Genomic DNA, 8,106 nt, shown 5'->3' with positions numbered 1-8,106 from the left:
AGGGAAATGTTGATTAATTACTTTGAAATCTGCAAATAGACATGATAATTCTTTGCTTTCCTCTTCTGGAAGCTTCAAATTCTTTCTTATACCATTTTTGTTTCCATCACATGACTTTCAGTGAGTCATCTCCTGTTTGTCGTAACTCTCCTTTCACCCTCCTTGTTTACATCTACCCCACCCTCAGGTTGTTTGTTTTTAAAATAACATGTATTCTTATTCATGTAAATACTCCATAAAGATCCTGGAGACAGGAGAATTTTTCCTAGTCATGTGAGTAATATCACAGGCATGATGTATATAGGATTTTCAAAGGATCCAAACAGGTTGGTTTCTTAAAATTAATGAACCCATAGAGCCAGAAGATTTGTTGGCTGGTTGGTGGTTGGGTTTTTTTCAAAGATCCTCTGATGGGCTTGGTTTGGCTGCAGGGGTCAGTAGGGGTAATTGATTTAGAGGTTTGCTCCTCTAACTTTTCAACAAGCATATTATGTAATTTCTGAGAAAACTGACACTGTTTTAAAATTTCCCATGGTTACTATGAATTCCTTCATCTTACATCATATTGCCAACTACCAGTAGGCATCAATCAGGGGTCCTATTCAGCAAGATGCTATTGCCCTTGAAAATGGCTTTTTGTGCCTTATTAAAGTAAACCTGATCTGAGTTTACAAGATGACTTAGCGAAGGCTTTTTTACCAAGAATGTGTTTACTTCTGGAGGTTATTTCTACTATTATTTATTTGCAGATACAGGGCATCTTATCTTGCCCTTTGTTTAGACAAATATATCTTCTTCTAAAAGCTTCCTCTTTTAAAACCTGATTTTCTGTGTGTTTTCTTCTGACTTCAGGTTTTTTTTTTTCAAATAGAACTCCTGCAGATTAACACTGCTCTAATGCATAACTCCACAATACTGAAAGGTGAGAGTTGTGAGAGATCAGCTAATATTCTTATTTTCTCTGCAGCTGTGGTACAGGGCTACTGCACTGCTGAGCATTCTCCTTGCACTGGTACTGGCAGCCCTCCCATCGATGACTGTGCTGTAAAGCTACTTAACCTCTAGAGCTTTCTAGGCTGACCAAAAGCACATGGGGCAGAGGTGCAGAGTCCAGATAAAAACGAGAATAATGGCCCCCCAGTAGTTAATATTACATGGTGATCAGGATTGCTGAGATTAATTTAGATTTGGTTTTGGAGTGTTCAGTTTTTTATTACAAATATTTATTGAAATGTTTACATTCTTCATTTTTTTTCTTGAAAATAACCATATTAAAACTAATCTATAAAATCTGAACTTTGCAAGTAGAAGCTGATTTGCTACTAGAAAGTGGATATTGACCAAAAGACACAGCTGTGTCAGAGTTGAATGAACAGGGAAAAATTAGACATTGTAATCAATATACACTCATTAAGAAAAAGAGAAATTGGCAATTTTAATAGACAAATTTTATAATAAAGTTTGTGATCTGCCAAGTGAAATTAAAAGAAAACTCCCAGTGTTTCTAAAGGAGTCATGATGCTTCAAATCACAAGACCAGGCATCCTGGCTTTGGCTGGGACAAAAGTAATTTAAGTTACAGTGCTGTGGTTTGGATTTTTGTTGCTTAGTAGTGCTTAGTCTAAGTTAAGGACTTTTCAGGCTCCCTACTCACATGACTCCCATGTCAGGGTGTAGATACAGAAGCAGCAAAGAGGGAACCTGGGAAGGAGAGCTCATCCAAACTGGCCAAAGGGATATTCCATACCACAGAATATCAGTATATGAACTGGGGGACTTGCTCAAGAAGGGCTGATCACTTCTTGGGGATGGGCTGGTCATCTGTCAGCAAGTGCTGACAATTGCATTGTGCATCACTTTACTTCTGATAGATAATTTTCTACTCCTATTTCACCTTTATTCCTCATATATTGAGGAATATGTGGTTTTATCTTTCTTTGGTTTTATTCCTCCCTCTCTCCCTCTCTCTCTCTCTCTCTCTCTCTCTTTTTCTCTCCATTACTACTATGATGGTTACTATTAATTATATTTTACTTAAATTATTAAATAATTCTTATTTAAATTGATGGGCTTAATCTTTTTCTGATTCTCCTCCCCAGCCCACTGGGGGTGGGGACAGAGCCAGTGGCTCTGTGGTACTTTGTTGGTGACTGCAGTTACACCATGACAGCAGTGCATTAGAAAACACAGACTGGACTTCCTAGCTTTAAGGAACAAAACACTGTGTTGACTGATAACCTTCACTCAGATCTTTTTCCATTATTTATTGTCAGGAAGCTGGAATGTATGACCTAATTCTTGGAGTGGGTCCTTCACTTTTACTGTTAAGAATAACTCGTTCAATACATGTAAATCTTGAAGAAGGTTCTTGGAGCCCCTCAGAAAGGAGAAAGAAAGCTAAATAAAGTTCCTTTTCTTCATCTCCCTGTTCCTTCTTCCATCATTTTTCCTCTGGGCAGTGCTCCTGCCCTGCTTCTCTTTTCAATATCACTTGAGTCTTCCAAAATTTCATCTTGCTTCCACTTGACTGGAAGGAATATAATGGATGCAGAAGCCTGCAAGAAAGATTAGTGAGCTGCTCATGTCCTTTTCTCTCATCAGACAACTTGCAGTTGGATATGGTCGGTGCATTGAACCCCTCTTGTCCTTTACAAACCTGAAAACTGTGACAGATCTTGGTTATAAACCAGAAAAATCAATGCTGCAAATTGCAGCTGTTCAGAAGCTGACCCACCAGCACTTCACATCTCTGCAGTAGCAATGGGAAGACAATTTGCTGTGGCACACCACCCAAGCAAAGTAACCCCCACATGCAAGACACCTGCATACAAACCACTCACTGATCTTCCTTTTAAATGAATACACAGCTGCTGGGTCTTGAGGGGGAAGGAAGGGGCCTCAGGTCACTATAGAAGCTGGCATTTGTGGAGCCATTGGATGTGTGTGAGCTAGAGGTGAAGATGCAGATGGTGACTTGACATAGTGGTGGGACATGGCACTGACAGGAGGGGTGGCTTCAGTTTCCAGCACACTTTTTCTCAGAGAGCAGGCAGTGAAGGGGCAGAGTAGGAGACTACTTCTTACTCCTCTCCCACATTTCCTCAAGGGACATCTTGAAGAGCTCCTACCTTTGTGGTCACACTATGTACTTATGGCTACCTCTGAACTCTAACTTAAAGAGATCACTACTAACATATTTTTAATAATAGTACGTTAATGTATATTAATATACATTATAATATCAATTATATAATTAATAATATATAGTAATATTTATATAAAATTTGTATTTAGATATATTTATTAGCTATTAATAATATATTGATAGGTATTGATAGAAAGTGTTCTTAAAAGCAGTACAGACATGAATTTTATTAGTAAACTGTGGCCACATAAAATGTACATGTGACTTGTTCAGTGACCCCAGAGCATGCTGAGGTTATCAGGAAGATACAGCTGGCAATGTTAGATCTCTAATCAGGAAACACTCTTAAGAATGTTGAAGATAACAGAGACATTCTATTGGGAAGAAAAAACAACTAGCCATTGTACAGAGGTCACATAACCCAGCCATTCACAGAGCAGTTTGTAACAACCTGAGCAGGCACAGACTGGGTATTTAAGATCCTGATGAAAACCACTAGTTGTTCACACACTTTTGCTTCAGCACTGGGCATGCAGAAATGTTCACTTGTTACCTTATATTACTTATACATAAGTGTTAGAACATCATGAGGGGAACAAATAACCCATGTTTATATGCTTCCCAAAGCTCTGTTGTACTTCAGCTACAATTCCCTGTCTTATGTATAAAATGAAAAATCTATTTCAAGCCAGGTAATTTTCCCATGAGCTAAAGAGGTAAATGGGACTCAAAATTAGGTGATAACTGCATTGTCTTTGCATTTGTCATCACTGGTGATTGTAGGGCCTACATGATAAACACTGATGGCTCATATGATGAGTGAGGATGCACTGAAAAATTATCATGATTCATTTACTTTTCTCTTACAGAACATTATTTCACACAACAGCCACAAGGAGAAAGTCACAGGAAGGGAACAGCTGTTAACAAGCCTTTAACAAATCACTTTAGTGGCCTTTTAGGTAAGACTTAATAAGAGTGATGGCAGGAGGAAACTAGTCAGAATTTTGTACAGCAAAATCTTGTTAAGAGAGAACTCCAGGAGAAGATAATTTGTTCTTTATTTTATAAATACAAAAATCATGACTTTACTAGCATGCATCACAAGGCCAGTGCTTAATAAGACATGCAGTCTCAGATGCAGAGCAGAACCTGTAATAAAGGACTAGCTGCTGAGCTAGCTGAGATGTCATGTTAACACTCATCCCAACTCCTCGGAGAACAAGTAAAGAGCAAAAGGACACACAGTCACACAGTGCTATGCTATGTAATCACTGTAATAAGTGCATATTCCAAGGAGTTCGTTGCTGGAATATTTTTATAAGAGTTTTTTTTTTTGGGTTTTTTTTTTTTTTTTTTTTTGTACTATGCAGTTGTAGTAGAGATGTAGCAAGACTGAGCTTAACAGAGGTGAATGCCTTGGTTGGTTGGGGAAACAAAAGATCTGCTCTACTAACATTTTTTTTGGATGAGCTCAGCTTACAATTATACAAATTCTTCTGCATTCTGCCTTTGAATATGGCATTTTCATCAAACTGGCTTTATAAAAAAAACTTGGCTCCAGGTAGCAGTTGATATTCAACAGCTTCACAATTTTTTTGATAACAGGACCGTAAGGAAATCACAGAAGTCACTGGTGTTGTTAAAAATAAGGAGTGGCTAAAATATCTCTTTGGAGAGCTAAAGTTAAAAGGACTACATCTATAAAGAAATTAAAAATAGCAAATATCTTCTGCTCATAATGTTTTCCTTTCTCCTTTTTCTCTTACCTCAATTTTTCAAGCAGTAGTAGCATTAGCTTCTGGTTATCATGTTGTTGAATCTTCCTCTTCATTAATTCCTGGCTCATCTTCTTCCGAATCATGCCAAAATTTAACCCAGTGTGAAATTCTATGATGAGGTTGCAGAGCAGAAACTTAGCAGGGGAAGCTGATGCCAACATCCAAAGGAGTGTATACAGTCCTGTTCATCTTTTAAGGGAGATTTTTGATTGGTAGCTGCTCTGGTCCAGCTCTACTCATTGGAGATTAAATTAAAATTAACAAACAAACAAACAAAACCCCAAGCAAGCAAACAACAACAACAAAAAAACCCAAAACAAAAAGGCAAACACTTGCCAAAACCACCAGAAAAAAACACTTCCACCATAACTCAGCCTCTGCTTTCCAAACTGTAACTGGCTTCATGCCAAAAATTCACTGTTCTTTCTTCCAAAATTATCTTTTCAATGTTATAAACCCCACCTGCTTCCAAATGGAATAGTGGTGAATTTTGAAGAATTGTTTTAGTTAGAGTGGAAAGAATAAAGTATACCTAGGCCAGTGCAAGCAATGTAACTTAATACTCTAAGTGTCATACCAGCAGTGTTTTCTTTCTCCAACTCTTCTTTGTCATTGTTAAGAATACGCTATGATACTTCTCTCTCTGGTCTTACAGTTTATATTCCATATAAATAAAACCTCCCTCTTCCTGAGTATACCTTTGGGCTACCAATAAGTTGTACAAACAGAAAAGTTTTTTAATAATGTTTTGAAATAAAATTTCCAGAAATACAACCCTGCCAGCTCTCCAAACTTCCTGCATCCTCCTTCTTTTTTTCACACTTTTCAGGTAATGATATCACAAGGCAGTGTTTCACATGGGGAAGCTGAGGCATGGTAAATCTGCAGATGTTTGACAAAATCAGACACAGATCCAGGAACTGAAGTAGAGAAGCTGTTCTGGCCTTTCAGCATATGCCAGGAAAGCAAAGAAAGTTTGGGCCAAAAAAAATGAAAAGAAAAAACATGTTTTCTACCAGAAATAAAACATTTGTCACATGCTGAAAAACTGACAAGAAAAACCACTGGCTATTAATTCTTTCTTTAACTTTACATAGGAGGGAGTCTAAAGAAAACCAAAGGAAGCTGAACCAACATTTAAAACCTGCATTGAAAAACTCTCATAAGTATGCAGGAAGCTATCCTTTCACAGTAATGCTCTCATTGCCATCTTTCAAATTTTGGTGTGGGCTTTTACCTCATATAAAATTACTGAAGTTCCTTGTCCTCAGAAAAGAGAGCATGTCTCCTGCAGATGCAGTGTGCAGCCTTCTGCATTACTCTACCTTTGATTCTTCATTTTATCCAGTGAAATTTTAAATAAACTTTAGCAAAACAGTTTTAGAGAGCCTCACAGGAACATATCTCACAGGCCAAGAGGTACTTCTGGGATACAAGTGCTGTGAGGAGGACATTTGGACTTGAGTTCTCTTTATATCAAGTAAGTGACTTGATATAGAAAACACGAAGAAAGGGTGTCACCTTATACTCACAATTATTCAAAAGACATTTAAAGCCTTCATAGCTAAAGCAAAACAAAATCTGCAGATTTCACACAGAGTTAGGAAGTTGCCTACATCTCCCTGTAGACAAAGTTTATGTTTGTACTTTGAACACTTGCATCTGTGGCAACACAAAGTGCCTTATTCTCTCTGAAGCTTGTTGGGGCTTGTTGGGGGAGCTGCACAGGCAGCACTGAGCATTATACTAAGTTCTCCACGTGAATGTTTCCCTCCCTACTGTTCAGTGGTACCATTTGTAAGAATATCAAAGCTTTGCATACTATTAGTCAGCAAAAGCAATAAATAAATGGTGTGCTTCGGAGTCCCTTGTCAATGAAAACATGATGAACATAATGTCACAATTAACAGCACAGTGCTGTATATAACACACATCTCCTGTTGCAGTGACACCCACAAATGAGGTTCTGTTGTTCTTTGTGAAATGCAATTCCCATTGGTTCTACCTACAAGACAAAAAAGGGACCCTCTGTCACTACTTGTGGGAAAGCACATGATAAAGGTTGGGAGCTGGCTGAATAAATTTTCAATGTGTTTATCAAATTTTCCTTGAGAAATACTTGAGAAGTATTTCAAGTCTTCATAACCTTATACTAATACTGATAGAACAGCACAAGGCAGTGCTCAGCTTTTCCAGTGCAAATCTACGAGTATCTTTCCAACAGGAGAAAATTTGCAGTTTTGGACTTGCAGGGTAAACACAGCTGAAAAGTTCATTTTAATCAGAGTGATCTTTGTAGAAGACTCCAGTTTTTACTTTTTCAAACTTGTACAAACAGAGTTTTTCAGTAATGTTAATCAAATTGTTGATGGTAGCTTGGCAAGATTACAAAATTACTGTCTCAAAAGTAGACATACTAGGGGGGTGCATATTTTGCAGCTGTTAAATGCTGTCTTGTACCATTTGGGAATCTGTAGTGTGATGTAAGTCTTAAAAAGTTTGGAGTTTTTCACACTGGTCCTGGTATATCATTCTGTTCCATGGGGGGGTAAGGAATAATTTCCTGAGCAGCTATTTCTTTTATCAGCATGCTGCTCTATAGGAAGCCTCTTGCCTTGTTCACTGGTCATTATTTCAGCCTAGCTTTGTGTGATGTATCTGTGACTCTTTCTGTGTTCCATAACATAGGCACTTAAAGAAACTGAATTAATTCACCATCACATTGTTCCCATGGGAGAAGGAGATTGTACCCTTCACATTTAAGAAAGAAGCAACTGAGATGCAGAAGAACCCAGGGAAAATCTTCCCACTGTTTGGAAAGTCCAGCCTGAATTCACTGCAGCCTGAGGTTTTGAGAGCACCTTATATTAGCACTTGGGTTTAAGCTGCAGTTTGCAAGAAGCAGGGTGCTAACACTCAAAAATTTTGATGATAACATAATTAGAGAAGTACACAATTTCAGAATCTGTGAGAATACTTCTTAAAAAAGCAATGTAACAGTGCGCTGATACTTCAGTGACTCAGCTGGCTCCACTAGAGCATAAAACAGGTATTATATGAAGAACAAATTGGACCCTTTCTACCACATATTTATAGAAATTTGTTCTTACTCTAGCACAGATAATATGAGATTCCAAACTAGCAATCACATTGCCATCATGAGGCTCCACGACTTGTTAT

At 37.9% G+C, this 8,106-nt stretch overlaps 1 long non-coding RNA gene across 1 annotated transcript; it reads right to left on the bottom strand.

The window, feature by feature from the left end:
* Positions 1–2,072: 2,072 nt before the first annotated feature.
* Positions 2,073–7,869, bottom strand: LOC107209290. The gene is made up of 3 exons (XR_001523601.3): positions 5,504–7,869; positions 4,915–5,158; positions 2,073–2,663 (listed from the first exon to the last, which is right to left on the bottom strand). It is a non-coding gene; the product is annotated as an uncharacterized LOC107209290 (long non-coding RNA).
* Positions 7,870–8,106: the final 237 nt, after the last annotated feature.

Source organism: Parus major, chromosome 1 (genome assembly GCF_001522545.3).
Source record: "Parus major isolate Abel chromosome 1, Parus_major1.1, whole genome shotgun sequence".
In the NCBI taxonomy this organism is placed as follows: Eukaryota; Metazoa; Chordata; class Aves; order Passeriformes; family Paridae; genus Parus; species Parus major.
The sequence above is the reverse complement of the archived record's forward strand: the minus strand, read 5'-3'. Positions and strand labels throughout refer to the sequence as shown.